This window comes from Mesoplodon mirus (genome assembly GCF_964341445.2).
Source record: "Mesoplodon mirus genome assembly, chromosome: 14".
Classification (NCBI taxonomy): Eukaryota; Metazoa; Chordata; class Mammalia; order Artiodactyla; family Ziphiidae; genus Mesoplodon; species Mesoplodon mirus.
The window spans coordinates 48075928-48093503 of record NC_138990.1 but is presented as its reverse complement, the minus strand read 5'-3'; the positions used below and the strand labels follow the sequence as shown (position 1 = coordinate 48093503).

General features: G+C 39.0%; 1 protein-coding gene across 1 annotated transcript in view; it reads left to right on the top strand.

Annotated features, from left to right (window-relative positions):
• The window catches only part of ALK (ALK receptor tyrosine kinase), a gene marked incomplete at its 5' end in the record, with an annotated part of 729367 nt that overhangs the window by 229063 nt on the left and 482728 nt on the right, over positions 1-17576 (top strand). The gene's annotated exons all lie outside the window — the stretch shown is intronic.

The window sequence follows — 17576 nt, the reverse complement described above, 5'->3', positions numbered from 1 at the left end:
TTGCAAAGCCCTTCCAACTGCACTGTCTCATTGGATTCCAATTTTGTGAGGGAATCAGGACAGATGGGAAAGCTAGGGCTCAGAGAGGGGAAGCGACTTGCTGAAGATCAGCTTATACATGTGGGTCCAGGTCTAGATGTCTGCCGTGATGAGTCATAGACCAGAATACTTTTCACCATATCATGTTTCTGTCTTTGTAGTGAAAGCTGTGGTGACAGCCTGCTGTGGGCCCAGTTCTTAGGGGTGATTATCTCAGGCAGATGCTCTTGGGAAACTAACAGGGACAGGGCTCAAGTATGCTCATGGGAGACTAATAACTAGTAACTAACGCTCCCAGGCTTCTACATCAGCCTTGAGCCCTGAACTATGAGGCACCTTTCTTTTCTACACACTCTCCCAGGCTGACCTTTTCTATTTTTATGACTCTCTTGAAATTTCTTGACTTTGATACATATTTTAAGCTGCTTTCATCTGGATACTGTTGTGTAACGTGTGGTGTGTATGTGTGTAGGTGTGTGCTCTTAACCCAATAATGCATTCGAATATTCTGGAGAGCTTATAAAAAAATACTTCCTAAGCGCTATAGCCTAATTCTGATTCAGTAGATCTGAGATAGAGCCTAGAAATCTGTAGATTTTAAATTTTTATTATAAAAGCTAGCATGTGCAAAAAAGTAGATATAACATATATGCAAGGATTAAAGATTACAATAAAATCAGTACTTGTATTCTCATCACCAAGTGTAAGAATTTGAATGTTGTCAGTTCCTTTACAATCTCTTCTGTCCCCCACCTAGATCAAAAATCTCTCCCTTTCCCCAGAGGTAAATATCATCCTGCACTTTGTCTTAATCATTCATTTGCTTTCTTTGTGGCCTTACCACTTATGTATATAGCCTCAAACAACATATAGATTAGGTTTGCAACCTGTTATATAAATGGAATAATGTTGTTGTTCTGTGATTTGCTCATTTTGATACATGTAGCTGTGGTTCATTTGGTTTTGAATCCATTGCAGAAAAATACCACAATTTATTTCTTCCACTGTCATTAGATATTTGGGTTGTTTCCAGGTTTTTGCTATTACCAACAACACTACTGTCCGCATGTTTGTGCATGCCTCTTTGTGCGTATGCACGTCCAAGAGTTTCTCTAGAGCGTAGAATTTGGAGTGGAATTTCTGGGTCACAAGGTACAGATTCCATTTCAATAGATAATCCAGTGTATTTTCCAAAGTGGTGGCACCAAGTTATACTCCCTCTAGTGATGTATTAGTACATCCGGGATTCTACATCCTCACCAGTACCCGGTATTGCCAGACTTTGTCATTTTTGTTCATCTGGTGGATGGAATACAGTATGTCATTGCAGCTTTGATTTCTATGGGACTCTGTTTTATTTTATGGTTGTGTAAGTTTCTCAGGTGATTCTGAGCTTTACTGTACTATTGGTGTGGACGCTTTTTCAGGCGTACTCCCATTCAGCCACCCCTAGGGGTGTCTCTGGATCCCAATTCCTAACCTCTAGAAACAGTCCTGGCAGTACATGCATTTTTGGTCATTGTACGGTTTTTTTATCTGATAACTATTGCAGTTCAGTGAGATCAGGAGAGAGGGACAAGTGGCAATTGTCCACAGATGTTGTGGTGTCAGACTTTATAACTTTGAAGATCAGATCCTCGATCTTATGATCTTTGGCATCTGCATGTTACTCCCTGTATTGTGAGAAAAAAAAAAAAAAGGAAGGAGAGGAGGGAAGAAAGAAATACTCCCTTCTCGGTGGTCCTGACTGTGGAAATATATTGAGGCCTTTATGTTTCTACAAAGCTGAGTCCCAAGGGCCAGAGCATGCATTGAATGTGAACCATTTCCCTTTAGATGAATCAGCCAGGATTCGAATCTCCACTTTTTAGTAAGTATTGCCAACTTCCATCTCTCTGAAAAATCACTGCTCTTCCTAGCGTGGTAGAATCTCACATCACTGAAGAAGATGATGGGAACAACTATGACAAAGCCGCTGTGGATATACCAGTTCATTTTATCAAGTTCTTTAGTGAACAAACACATCCAAACATAACTTGGGGGAATCTCACCACTGTCAGATACTTGTGTTTATTTTTCTTGGGGTCTAATGGAGGGATCTATATTCCACAGCCTTGGTCAGTCTTAGAAACAAGAGACTATCCTCCCAGCTTTTGTAGTGCCGCTTCTGGAAGGCCACTGAGAGGTGTTCAGAATTTCCAGTAATGGACCACTCATTGATTTTTGAGTCAACTGATTACATCGCTATCTGTGTTCCCTGAAGTAGGGTTGCTCCTCATGAAGCAGGCTGATGTATTGTAATGTCCCTTGACCTTCAGGGAAAGAGGTGAAGGTGAGGGGAGAGAAAATGACATGCCCAATCCAGACAGCAGCAAAGCAAGGACCTAACTCTTAACTCTTTAGAATCTCACTTTCTCTGTCATTTCAGTAGAAATAATACCATTGGTGGAGATAAAAAGGAGTGATGGAGTGCCCTTTAGGGCACTGTAGTCAATAGAGGTTTTTTTTTTTTTTGCTTGTTTGTTTTTTAAACTCAACATTTATTGGTTGGATGGTATTTAGACTCTATTACAATATTTCTTGTCAGGGGATATAGAAGGGCCAGAGAAAGGCAGTGAGATAATACCAATCACAGATAATGAACTGTAGGAGTATAAATTCTGAATGAATTTAATTTATGGCCCCTGTAGCTGAGAATAATAAGGGAGAAACAATTCAGAGCAGCAAGATAATAAAAAGTGATGATCTTGATAGAACACAATATTATAGATTAATAAAATCTTGAGGAATCATCAGGTTGAGGCATTCTGTGACTTTTTAAGAAGTGTCAGGGGAATGTTTAATGTCTACTACTGGTATTAACGAGATAAGATTTTGATCTCTAGCTAAGCTCTAGCTATTTTTTTTAACATCTTTATTAGAGTATAATTGCTTTACAATGGTGTGTTAGTTTCTGCTTTATAACAAAGTGAATCAGCTATACATATACATATATCCCCATATCTCCTCCTTCTTGCATCTCTCTCCCACCCTCCCTATCCCACCCCTCTAGTTGGTCACAAAGCACCAAACTGATCTCCCTGTGTTTTGTTTTTGGCGGAGGGCCTGGATGGAACTCTGCTACTGAGATTTTCCTGTTTATCTAAGTAGCTTAGTTTTCAAAAAGTTGAGAAATACTGTTCTGGACCTCTGAAATGACTAACAAAGCTGCCACAGATGACAAGGTACTGCAATGCCAGAGTGGGGTCATTTAGCCTTTTGGTCCACTCCTGTTGTACCCTTCTGTGTTAGATTCTAGTAGTTGCTGCAACAAATGAACACAAACTGGGTGGCTTAAAACAACAGAAATTGGGCTTTCCTGGTGGCACAGTGGTTAAGAATCCATCTGCCAATGCAGGGGACACGGGTTTGATACCTGGTCCAGGAAGATCCCACATGCCGCGGAGCAACTAAGCCCGTGCGCCACAACTACTGAGCCTGCGCTTTAGAGCCCGTGAGGCACAACTACTGAGCCTGTGTGCCACAACTACTGAAGCCCACATGCCTAGAGCCCGTACTCCACAAGATTAACCACGGCAATGAGTAGCCTGCATACCACAACAAAGAGTAGCCCCCACTTGCCACAACCAGAGAAAAGCCCATGTGCAGCAACAAAGACCCAACACAGCCAAAAATAAAATAAATAAAATAAAATAAATAAATTTATTTTTTTAAAAATCAACGGAAATTAATGTTTTCCAGTTCTGGAAGCCAGCAGTCTGAAATCAAAGTGTTGGTATGTTTGGTACCTTCTGGAGGTTCTACAGGAGGATCCATTCCATACCTCTTCCCTAGCTTCTGGTGGTCAATAATTGCTCCCCTCACTTTGTCTGTATAATCAGTCTTTAGCAAAGACCTCTGGTTTTAGCAGGATATTGAAGCTGGGAGAGCAGTCAGGAGAGATAGGCAAACTAGAATAGAAGAAACATGTAATTGGAAATACACACACACACACACACACACACACACACACACACTCCAGGACAGTACAATGTTCCTTTCTTTTCACTTACATCAAATGGGGTGATCCAAACTGGGACTGTCTATCTATGTTGAGTGTTCCCCTGAAGCTCCCTTCCTATTCTGCTCACCCTGTCTACTATGAAGTTTCTGGTTTAAGGCAGTGGTCTCTAAACTTTATTTTATTGTATGCCCCATTAGTAAAATATTTCTGAGCACCCCTGCTATGTATGTATTCATCAATTATATGCATATATTTGTTTCTATCTGTATAATACTATTGGTAAAGCTTATTTTGTTTCTTCTTTAAATTAAAATAAATATAATCATGCACACATTTTGGAGACCACCTCAGGACATCTGTCCTCTATAAATGGGATTGGACTTCAGGGTTTGCTAAGGCATGTCACCCAGCCCTAGAGTCATTGATATCTCTGTACCTTTCCAGTCCTTTAAAAAGCCTTCTGGGCAGACTTCCCCCTGTCTATTCACCTATCATGTCCTGAGCTGCGCTGGCTGGGCACTCTCCATCAAGAAGGCCTTGCAGACAAGTTTAGCTCTTGTGGTCTCTCTGAGTTTCAGAGACCATTTAGTCTCTTTTTTCAGAATCTATATGGTTTGAAAAGGAAAGGAATCACTTCTTGTCTAAGTGCTATTAATGTACTAACTCACCATCAAGAATCAAAAGATATTTTCCTCTATAGACTACCTGACAGACCTGAGGAACAGGGTTGCAACCAAATATTTTCTATTGGCTTATCTAAAAAGGTATCTTGGGGGTGTTGTTTATGATGGTGAAAAACTAGAAATCATTTAAATGCTCAAACAATAAGGATTTAGTTAAATAAAATATAGTATACTAAATATTATGCAGCCATTATATTTATTCTATATAAAAATATTTAATAATATGGGAAAGTATTCAAGGCCTATTATTAGATTTTTTTAAAAAAGGTTAAACAATGTGTGTTATATAACTTGTTTTGTAAAAGAGAAAACTATATGTATATCAGAAAAAAATTCTTATAAGGAAATATACTAACATAGTAGCAGAAGTTATTTCTAGATGACTCAATTATCAGTGATTTTTATTCTCTCCTATGTGCTCTTGGTATTTTCCAAATTTGAGCCCATAAGCATGTACTACTTTTATAATAAGATAAAATATGTCATTATTTTTTAATATAAGGAGATAAAAAATTCTCATTTGAGGCTATGTCTTATTGAATTATTTTAGACTCCTTTGGGGAAAAAAATGTTAAAACATGTTAACTATTTTCTGCCACAACAACGACCAAAAAATCCAGCTGTACTGGCTTGGGTGAGATAGACAAGCAGATGGATAAGCAGGTTGCATTCCTGCCTGCCTGAGTAGGTTACAGGGCACCAGCATCGGCTCACAAATCCAGAGTACCCCCACCCCACCCTCTTTCTGCTCCGCTTATCCTTGAAGGGTTACAAAGGGTGACCACTTGTGCATAAGGCTCAGGAATGTACCCAGGGGCCAAGTGCAGCATGTAAGCAGGAGTGACATCAGCGTGTCCTATTTCTATTCAATCTTTGTCCCTTCAGATGTATCAGAAGGGTTCTGGGTAGTCATGCATTTCATATGAACACAACTTCTCATCATACTAAGGTCACTGGGGCTATTTGTAGCCTCTTATCCCTGCCCCTCTTCTGGAACTCACCATGAGAGGCCATATTAGTTCCCTGGTTCTGCTTACAGAAATGTGTCCGTCATCTCCTGAGCAATCAGGTCACTGGGACTTAGATCTTGACCCCTCAACAAGCTGTGACTTGTGATTCTTTCATACTAATGAGATTCTGGTGCCAACCTGGCAGCTGGACCTTGAGCTCCAGAGAGGGATTTGCCTTAATGCGTTGGCATGTTTTCAGGGTGTCTAGTGAAGTATTTCCTGCCTCCCCATCAGAATGGGCCTCTTCCAGGGTGTTGCCTCTGCCTTCTACAGGAAGCCTTCAGTGGGAAGGGATGGATTATGGTTGTCTGGTAAAGATTGTGCCCTTCCTTAGCTGAATCTAACAACCCTGCCCACAAGGCATGTGGAGTAAGAGAGGAAGACAAGAGTTGGAGGGAAAAGGGACCTGGACTCTTGTCCCAACTTTGCCATAAGGGATGTCACTTTACCTCTCTGGGCTGTAGGTTCCTCACCTGTAAGGTAAAGGTCTTAGACTAGATTGTCACTAAGGCTATTTCCTGCTCTGATATAAGACTGGGTGTAGGCATATCCAATACAAAGGATAGCCATATACCTGGCAAAATTTGTGAGCCACAGAAATCCCCACCAGCCTCAAGAGATATACCTATTCCCCAACATTTAGCCATGGGTTCTGGAAACTGGACACCCTCATGGCTCAAGTCACTCTTCAGACCACAGCATCAAGATGGGGCATTGCCTCTGGAAACCTATATGGCACTCTGGAGGGAAAAAAGAGGAGCTCCTCGAGAGGCTAGCAAGCCTGAGGAGTGTTCACAGCATAGTGCCGTGGGCTGGTGTGGCAGATAAAATTAGGGCCACCCAAAGAAGCCCTAATCCTCAGAACCTATGAATATGTTGCCTTACATGGCAAAAGGGACTTTGCAGGTGAGATTATCCTGGATTTTCCAAATGAGCCCAATGGAATCACAAGTGTCCTGATAAGTGAAAGAGGGAGGCAGGAGAGCCAGCGTCAGAGAAGATGTGATGATGGAATCAGAGGTCAGAGAGAGACAGAGATTTGAAATCATTTAATTATGTGCTCTTTGTATCAATTTTTAAATTCCATTTATTCTTTGAATTGTACATTTCTTCCCTAAATCAACAATTGGTAATCCCCTACTGAATGCAGGACACTGTAGGTTAAAATCTAAGTCAAGAGACACCTAAAATCAAGGGGGGGAAACCATTCCATGTAAAGTGGCAGCACAGCAGCTGCTGTTGTTGAAGATGGAGGAAGAGGCCATGAGAGAAGGAATGCAGGCGACTTCTAGAAGCCAGAAAAAGTAAGAAAATAGATTTGCCCTTGAATCTCATCCGGAAGGAACATAGCCCACCAACTCATTTTAGACTTCTGACCTCCTGAACTGTAAGATAATAAATTTGTGTTTTTTTAAGCCACTAAGTTTCTGATAATTTGTAATAGCAGCCATAGGAAACTAATACTGCTGGTCTTGAGGAAGTTTGGAGGAAAAGTCATATGCTTTTGAGGCACCATTCTGGAAAGAGCAGGGCTCAGAGACACATTTCCTTGTAGTTACTGTAGAAGATGTCCTTTGAGTTATTGCTGGGGAGGCAGTCTGTAGACTTTCCCCTGTACAGGGAACAAGGCAAACATCTCTGTGGACCAGAAATGGAACAGAAAGAGCAGCAGCAGGAGCTGAGGCTAGAAGTATGCAGCTGCTTCTGGGAGTCTGGCTCCTGTGGGTAAGAAGGACTGAAGACACCCCAGGCTAGTACCTGGAGAGGCTCATTGCTCAAAATGGAGGAGCTGGGGTGAGGCTACCTCACCCGTGGAAGGAAGCTGTGATGCTGCCCAAGACAGTTGCTATGAAGCTCCAGTGAGAGGTACGTGGAAGATGCAGTGTAAGTACACATGCAGGGCCTGTGGTGAGTGGCTGCCAGTCAGGCCCTGGGCTCTGTCTCAAGAGAAACTGGAAAGAGCTATAGTCTGCAAAGTGATTTTCCATCCATGATCACCTTTGATTCTCATAAAACAACGAGACAGGTAGTGTTAGTGTCCCTAATGTATAGGTTGGTAAACTAAGGCTAAATAGTAGCCTTCAAAGAGAGGAAACTCGGTCTTTTTCATTCATTATGATGTCCCATGTTTACTCAGAAGAAACTGGGTCTTTCTCATTTATTGTGATGTCCCAGGAGCCTGGCCCAGTGCCCAGAATAAAATAGACATTCACTAAATATTTCTTTCTTTTTAAAATTTATTTTTATTTTATTTATTTTTGGCTGTGTTGGGTCTTCGTTGCTGTATGCAGGCTTTCTCTAGTTGCGGCGAGTGGGGACTACTCTTCGTTGCGGTGTGTGGGCTTCTCATTGCAGTGGCTTCTCTTGTTGCGGAGCACGGGCTCTAGGCACGTGGGCTTCGGTAGTTGCAGCACGCGGGCTCAGTAGTTGTGGTTCATGGGCTCTAGAGCGCAGGCTCAGTAGTTGTGGCACACGGGCTTAGTTGCTCCGCAGCATATGGGATCTTCCTGGACCAGGGCTCAAACCTGTGTCCTCTGCATTGGCAGGCAGATTCTTAACCACTGCATATTTCTTGACCCACAGATGGAAGCTTAGAGAGATGAAGTAAGTTGCTCATCTACAAAGTCTACAAAGCTGGAATGTGGCAGAGCCACGTCTTGAATTCCAGTTTTTGAATACCGAATTTCATATTTTTTCCATTATATGAAACTCTTCATAAAACACCATGCTTCCCAGGCTACTCCTACATAAGACTTACTCTCATTAGATGTCTAACAGTATTCAGAATTTCAGGGCATCGTGCACACACCAGTGATGCTGGGGAGACTCCCTCTGTTCCATGACACAACCTATCCACTGTGGTATCTGGTAAGGGCAGTGTCTTCAGAAGGATCTGGGGAAGGCTACTCTCACCCATGTCTTCTCTGCAGACGGCCAGGGCAAGGAGTGCTGCCTCAGGCAGCCACAGCATGAAGCTTGCCATCTGGGCTACATAGCGATTCAATCAGTATGAGAAGATGGAATCCGGTTACTGCAACCAGAACTGCCCTTTCAGAAACGTAGGGAGCATTGTGCTGAGAGTTGGGAGTGGTGGGCTGCCCTCGGCTAACATGCGAACTCAGGCCTCAGTTTTTCAGTTGGTAAATTGAGTGTGTAGGGACTAGATAGGCTCTAAGAGCATGTGGAGTTGTCTTTCTGGTTTTCTACTTCCTCTTATTAAGGCTTTTTATTAGTGTTTTCTGGATTTTTAGCCTCACTGATTTCTATATACCAAATGGTTCAGATAAGACACATCTTAAAGAAATATGGGCTCTGTTTAAGAAAAGCTATGAACCGCTTGGAATTTATGCTTAAAGAGAATTGAGGAAAAGCCAAGACCTAGCAAAGAGGAATAAAATAAGATTCTCTTGAATGGGGATAACTACAGTGTAATTCTACTTAGAGTGGAAAGATAATCTTTACTCATTCAAGATAGAGAAAGACTGGTCTAATGTAAGTTGAAGAGAGACCTGGGGGTCATTTTATCTCTGTGGCTCTCTTTCCTGACGTGTTATAAAAATGAATGGAAGTAATGCACAAGAGACCACTCTGTAAACAGGAAAATGGCATAGCAGAGTAACACATAGCCCAGCCTAATAACAGTCATCCCAGCCACAGCAGTCTGAAGCAAGGGGTACTGCTCTGTCTTGATAGAAGAATCTTGACCCTAAAAGCCTTATTTGGCCCAGGTGTCCATGTATAACATATTTAAGACTTTTTGACGTGACAAAAGAATTTGCTGAGAAGGACTGTGCACATTTTCAAATCTAGTGTCCAGTTTTCCCATTGAAGGATTGGTAAGGACCTTTTACCTGGTTGCTATCGTAAGGGTCTAGGTTTTTCTTATCTAAAGCATTATGATCTATCTTGATTGTCTCCACTTCTTGCTTTAGAATTTTTAGTACTAATTGCTAGTCACACTTAATCGAAACATATTTATTTCGTATCAGTTCTTTCTTAGCTCATTTTTGTGGAAGCTGATATTATTTGGAAGTATGCTGGATTTACTAGACTTACTTGTTAATGAAACTGGCTGCATGCATGGTGTGGCAGCTCCCTATGTCTCTGTTATGGAGTACCCCGACCTGCACTTGTTTTCTCTTTGGCACCTGTCTTCTGTCTGATGTGATTGGCATTCTCTGCACTGAGAAGCAATGGAAGAGGTATTTGAAGTATTATGCTGGCAATAAAGAATTATTTACTCCTTGTAAATAAAATTAGAATGGTCTAAAATGCGAATGCTTCAAATGAGAATGGTCTTCTCATTCTGAAGTAGAATTAAATTCACTTCTGCAGCAAAGGCATAAGATGCTCCTGTTCAGTACCTTCCCCTTCAATATTGCTTGCACTAACACAAGTACAAAATATTATTTAGGATCATTCCTGAGACTATATACTCTGCCTCTCCTAAGAATTATTTTTCTTCATTTATTAAGAGACTGCATTTATACCCCAAAGGTATCCATTCCAACAACGGTATGTACTCAGGGAGCTGCCGAGTGTGGGGGGATTCAGTGCATTGCTGCTATCCCTCCCATGTCCAAACTCTTAATACAGATTCTTCCCTATTTAGTCTTTAAATATAAATTACATCAAAAACATTGAGCATATTAAAATATAGAGCAATCAAAATAATCAGTGTTTCAAAATGAAGAATTTGGAGAAGGTAATAGTCTCAATTCTTTGGGCTTGGCTACCCTCCAGAGATCAACGACAATTGTCTAGCCTTCACATGAGTGCTTCATTCCTTTCTCTTATTTTTTCTGTCTTTCCTTTTCCGTCTGTCTTCTATCCTTGTGTCCTGTGGCCCTCTTCCCTCCTCAACTTCTATTTCTCCTCAAAAGCGAATGCATCCTTCACATATACAACTCTGGAGGCAGAATAGGCAGGATCAGCAGGATTAGCTGACACACAGACTGGAAGTAGGCTTCTCCTACCGATAAAGACAAATTCAGACCTGATGCCTTTTGTGTGATACGTGTACAAGGATAAATTTGAGAAACATTGCTTGCTAGAGAAACAAGAAAATTGGGAAAATTCTGGAAGTCTTGTGTTTCAAGAGGAAATACTTAAAATTAAAACCTCATTTAAGAGAAAAATAAGCTGAGTCAATTGGCTTCTTTGTCCCTGAGGTCACAGTCAAGATGGAGAGTCAATGTTCTTCAGAAGGGAACCAGGTGCTAGGATGGTGTGGAAGAAGGATCCCTAGTGAGTCATATGTTTCAAAGGGATTTAGATATTGAGTTTCTGCAGGAAATGTAATTAGCCATACTTTTCCCAACACCTCTATCAGCGGCAGTGGCAGCCCACAACTTTTAAAAAAATCCTTGTTTTCACAAATGCATGAATAAAGTCATTGAGTCCACTTACCCTGGAAAAGGAAAAGAAAAAATAAAGTGAAAATAGAGGAGAAACAACCAAAAGGCATAATATTGATAAGGAGCTTTCCTGTAAACATGTTGGATCAGATCAAGAAAAAGGATTTAGCCTGCTCAAGAAGGGCTAAGGTCAAGGGGAGGTAAGGCAACCCTGGGACAAGCTAGGCTATATGGCACCTCTGTGTGAATTTGAAGAAGTTGCCTCCACTGGGTGAAGGAATTAGGAGAAGATGCCTCTTCTGGTTGGGTGCAGCCAGTGCTGAAACTCATAACTTGACAAGCAGAACATGAGCTGAATCTCAGCCCCACTCGCCCACTCACTTAACACATTTGTGCAGGGCACAATCCACCCAACTGTATACAATGACCCTGTCAATGATTACCAAGGGCTTACATTATGCCAAGCACTTATCATACTATGCCTTATATGATTCTCACAATAAGCCTATAAAATAGTTTCAGAAAAATGAATATCCATGTTTCAGACTAATAAAATAAGATTCAGAGAAGTAAGGTGAGGCAGGATTTCCAGCTATGGCCAAGTGAAGGGACTGGCAAATTCTCTCCCTGAAAGGAAACTCCAAAGCTGGACTAAATTGACAAAAACAACCATATAAGTGCTCTGAATATTGGCCAAATGAATCTAACAATCTGAGAAGCATTTGTGCTTAAGAAACTGTTGAACTTCTATCTTTCCTTCAGTGTGTGGTTGCAGATAAGACCCAGGTAAGAACCGTGGGAGTCTGTGGCATTCTAACCTGGTCCTTCTCCTGTCTACCTCACTTAGTCTACACAGAGGTCCTGCCAAAGTAGGGTACACCATGAGGACCAACAGCTTCTGTGCCACACTTGAAGGGGGCTCACTTGATTTGGAGAAGGAGGTAAAGTACTTGCCTGGCAGTGTTGTAGGTGAAAGTGAAAACCTATGACTCAACTGGCCTGCGACTCTGTCATGGTTGGGTCAGGCACATTCATGATTGAGACTATGTATATTCCCAGTGGAGATGGGAAAGAGTCCAAGCCAGCCACAACTTTCTAGTCAACCCTAAGATTGGGAATATATGCAGAGGAGACATGAAAGAGATCAGCAGCCCAAGCACTGAATGCACTTTTTTACCCACAAACAGACCTACTGGCAAAAGACAGAAGTTTTACTGCTTCGAGGTGTTTGAGCACATCCTCTGCCCAAAAATCTGCAGACCACTAACTAAGCTACACACGAGTGACCCATAGGAAGTCAGGATAAAAAGTAAAATGAAAACGTTAAAAAAAAGAAAAACTGAACAGAGACGTCAGCAGCCACACATTATAGGGAAGATGGATTTCACAGATGTACCTCAGCCAAGTGATTGAACAAAGAAACTAACTAGCTTAAGAAAGAAAACAAAACAAAACAGCAACAACAAAAGGACCATCAACAATATTCAAGGAAGGAAATTAGAATACACAGTTGCTAGCAGACCTGCCTTACCATAAATATTAAAGTAAGACCTTCAGAGTGAAATGAAATTATAGTAGGAGATAACTTGGATCCATGGGAAGAAATGAAGAACACCAGAAATAGTAAATATGTGAGTTAATACAAAAGACTCAATAAATATTTTTTTCTTAACATTTTTGAAAGATATAAGATTATATAAATGCACAATTATAAAACTATATTGTTGACTTTATACATATATAGATATAGTATATAAGACAATAATAGAACAAAGGGTAGGAAATGGAAAGGAGCTATATTTGAACAAAGTTTCTATATTTTACTGGAATTAGGTTAGTATTAATCTGAAGTAGACTGTGATAAGTTCAGATGCATAGAGCATAGAGCAACCACTAAGAAAATAGCTTCAAAAACATATTTTAAAAATCAGCAGAAGTTTTTAAATGGTACATTGCAAAATACTTGGCAGTCAAGAAGGAATAGAGGAACTAAAAAGACAGGAGACATATAAAAAACAAATAGCAAAAAGACAAGTGTAAATACAACCAAATCACTAGTTATATTAAATGTAAATAGCCCAAACATTCAATCAAAAGACAGAGATTGACAGACTAGATAAAAAAGCAAGATCCAACTATGTGCTTTCTACAAGAGGTAAATCATAGATTCAAAGACAAAAATAGGTTGAAAGTAAAAGGATAGAAAAAGAAATATTTGCAAACAGTAGCCATAAGAGAACTGAAGTAGCTATATTAATATCAGAAAAATTTAAGATTTTAAGACAAGAAACATTACTAAGGAAAAGATAGAAATTTTACAATGATAAAAGAGTCAATTTACCAGGAAGATATAACAGTTATAAATGTATATGCATCTAACAGCAGAACTCAAAATACATGAAACAAAACTCTCACAATTGAGAGGAGAAACAGATAATTTAACAATTCTAGTTGGAGAGCTCAATAACCCCCTCCCAATAATGAATAGAACAATAAACAGAAAAGGATATAGAAGACTTTAACAATACTAACAACCAACTCAACCTAACTGACAAATATAGAACACTCTACTCGGGAACTATAGAATGCAGATTCCTTTCAAGTGCACAGAAGACTTTCTCCAGGATAGACCATATGTGAGGCCATAAAACAGTCTCAGTAATGGAATCCATACAAAGTATATACTCCAACCACAATGGAATGAATTAGAAGTTGACAACAGAAATAAATCTGGGAAATACACAAATATTAGGAAATTAAACACATAATTCATGCATAAAATAAGAAATAACAAGGGAAATTAGAAAAGTTTAACTAAATGGAAATTAAAATAAAACATAAAAATTAGGAGATAAAACTAAAAAAATTGCTTAGAGAGAAGTGAATAGATTTACATGCCTATGTTAGAAAAGAAGAAAAGTCTCAAAAAGAAAGGAAAGTAAACCCAGGCATGCAGAAGACAAGAAATATAGATTAGAACAGAAATCAATAAAATAGAAAACAGAAAACAATAGTGAGAATCAATGAAACCAAAAGTTGGTTCTTGGAATGAGCAATAAAATTGACAGAACTTTAACTGGATTAACCATGGGGAAAAAGAGAAGATAAAGCAAATAACCAAAATCAGCAATGCAAAAGGGAACATCACTACAGACCCTAAAGAAATTAAATGAATATAAGGACATGTGGTAAATATTGTTTACAATATTACAATAAGTTGTAAATAAATTAAACAACTTGGATGAAATGGACAAATTCCTAGAAGGGCACAAATTATTAGAACTAATTCAAGGAAAAAAATAGAAAAATTTGAAGAGACCTATAACAGGTAAATAACATGAATTAGTAATTAAAAACCTTCCCACAGAGAAAAGCCCAAACCTAAATGTCTTCACTGGTGAATTCTAGCAAATATTTAAAGAACAAATATTGGTAACTTTTCATATACTCTTTCAGAAAATAGAGTAATTAACACTCCAACTCACACTATAAGACCACTCACTTTTCCCAGATACTAAAGGTAGAAAAAGACATCACAAGGAAAAAAACCACCAATATCCGTCTTGAACATAGATACAAAAAGCCTTATGAAAATAAGCAAATAAAATTTAGCAACATATGAAAAGGATGATACTGTGATCAACTGGAAATTATCCAAGAATACAAGATTGGTTTAACATTCACAAAAAAATTAATATAATACACTATATTAATAGGATAAAGGACATAAACAATATGACCATCTCAATAGAAACAGAAAAGGCATTTGAGAAAATCCAACATCCATTTGTGATAAAATCTCTCTACAGACTGGTAATAGAAGGGAATTTCCTAAACCTGCTGAACAGCATCTATGAAAAACCCATAACTAACAACATACTTGATGAAAGACTGAAAGCTTTCTCCCAAGATTGTGGGCAAGGCAAGAATGTCTGCTTTCATCACTTCTGTTCAACATTGAAACTTACCAGTGCAATAAGGACAGGAAAGAAAGAAAGATGAGAGAAGGGGGGAAGGAAGGATGAGAGGGAGGGAAGAAGGGAGAAATTAAAGGTAAACAGATTGAAAAGGGAAAAAGAAAATTTTCTGTGTTACCAGGTAACATGATCCTTTATTTAGAAAATCCAAAAGAATTTACATAAGAAAGCGAAAACTAATAGAACAAAAAAATGAATTTAGGAACATCACAAGATACAAATTGGTATACAAAAATTAATTATATTTCTGTGTTCTAACAACAGACAATTCCCAAAGGGAATTAAGAAATCAATTCAAATGATAAAAGCATCAAAAAGAACAAAGTACTTAGGAATAGATTTAACAAAAGTGTAAGCCTTGCACACTGAAAATTACAGAGCATTGCTGAGAGAAATTAAGGGATAATATAAATAAAAAGAGAGCCATTATATTTTCATTGATTGGAAAGCTCAATAGTGTAAGATGGCATTACTCACCAAATTGGCCTGTAAATTCAATGCAATCCCTACCAACATCCCAGCAGGTTTTTTTTCTCCCCTCCCCTCCCCTCCCCTCCCTTCCCCTCTACTTCCTTCCTTCCTTTACCCTAAGATCTATATGAAGATGCAAAGGACCTAGAATATATAAGACACATTTTTTTTGGTAAATTTATTTATTTATTTATTTTTGGCTGCATTGGGTTTTTGTTGCTGCACGTGGGCTTTCTCTAGTTGCGGCAAGCAGGGGCTGCTCTTTGTTGCGGTGCCCAGGCCTCATTGCTGTGGCTTCTCTTGTTGTGGATCATGGGCTCTAGGTGTGTGGGCTTCAGTAGTTGCGGCACATAGGCTCAGTAGTTGTGGTGCACGGGCTTAGTTGCTCTGCGGCATGTGGGATCTTCCCAGACCGGGGCTCGAACCCGTGTCCCCTGCGTTGGCAGGCGGATTCTTAACCACTGTGCCACCAGAGAAGTCCTATAAGACCATTTTTTAAAAGAAGAAGAAAAATTTGGAAGATTTACATTATCTTCTTTCAAAACTTACTATAAAGCCAAAGTAGTAAAGACAGTATAATATTGGGGCAAAGAGAGGCATATATATCAATGGGACAGATTTGAGAGTGCAGAAATAAATCCTAACATTTATGATCAATTGATTTTTGACAAAGGTGCCTAGGCAATTCAATGCGGGAAAGGTAGTCTTTTCAACAGACAGTGCTGGGATAATTGGATATCCATATACAAAAAAACAAACTTAGACCCCTATTTCACACCATATACAAAAATTAACTCAAAACGAATATAGACCTAAGTGTGAGAGCTGAAACTGTACAGTTTCTAGGAAAAAAAAAAAAAAAAGGATAAAATCTTTTACCTTGAGTTGGGAAAATAGTTCTTCAATATGACACTACAATCACAATCAATAAAAGAAAAATTGATAAATTGTACCTCATCAAAATTTAAAACTTTCGTGCTTAAAAGACACCATAAGAAAATGAAATAAGCCACAGCCTGGTGGAAAATATTTGGAAATTATATATTATGTAAAAGATGTGTATAACTCTTGCAATTTACTAATAAGCTTAAAAATCCAATTAAAAATGAGAGTCATATCATCCACTTCAAAGGGATTTAGTGAAAATTAAACAAGATAATACACTGAAGCTCTCTTTTGGCAGTGTTTGGCATATGGTAAATAATAAATGGCAGTGAGAGTTATGATCAGAAAAGTTATCACTATTTTATAAATAAACAATTTGAGCTCCAGAAAAGGTAAAGAACTTGCCCTAGGGCACTCAGGGTATAAGCAGCAGCATGAATCAGACTCCAGCTTGTAGTGCCCAAGGAGGATTTAGAGAATTGCACAGTGAACTTCAGACTGGGTGAGTGAAAGGTGCTCCTTTGTGCCATCCCATCATTCAAGGTGACCAAGGATGGGGCCACCTCCAGTATCCCTGTCCCATCAAGTTCTGCTATTAGGGGAGGTTGTGGGGAGAGGGAGAGGAAGGAGCAGCCTGCCTTTAGTGGGCAACTCTCGTGGTCTCACAGCTCTCACTGTTTCCCTCACTTGATTTTCATTAATTGTTTAAACATTATTACAGTTCATTGTCATTAGTATTTGGAATAGAGAAAACTTGGAAGCTACTTTAAATGTCTATTAATAAAAATTGGCCAAATTAACTAGGATTTAATAACAAATCTAATTACAAATTTTAATTTAATTACATAATTAATTATAAAATTATTACACACTTATTGTGAAAAAAATTTGGATAGTTATATGTACTGACATGGAAATATATTGATACATAGTTAAATGAAAAACGTAGGTTGTAAAGTACTGTGAATATTATGACCTCATTCTGGTTTATATGTGTTTATTTATGTATGGAAAATATCCTGGAAGCATGTATATCAAATCGTTATCACCAGTTACTTTTGGAGAGTAGGGTCTTGGTTGGAGAGCCAAGGGGATAATACACTTTTGTGTCGTTAGATTTTTTCATATATTTCTTTTGTAATTAAAAATGA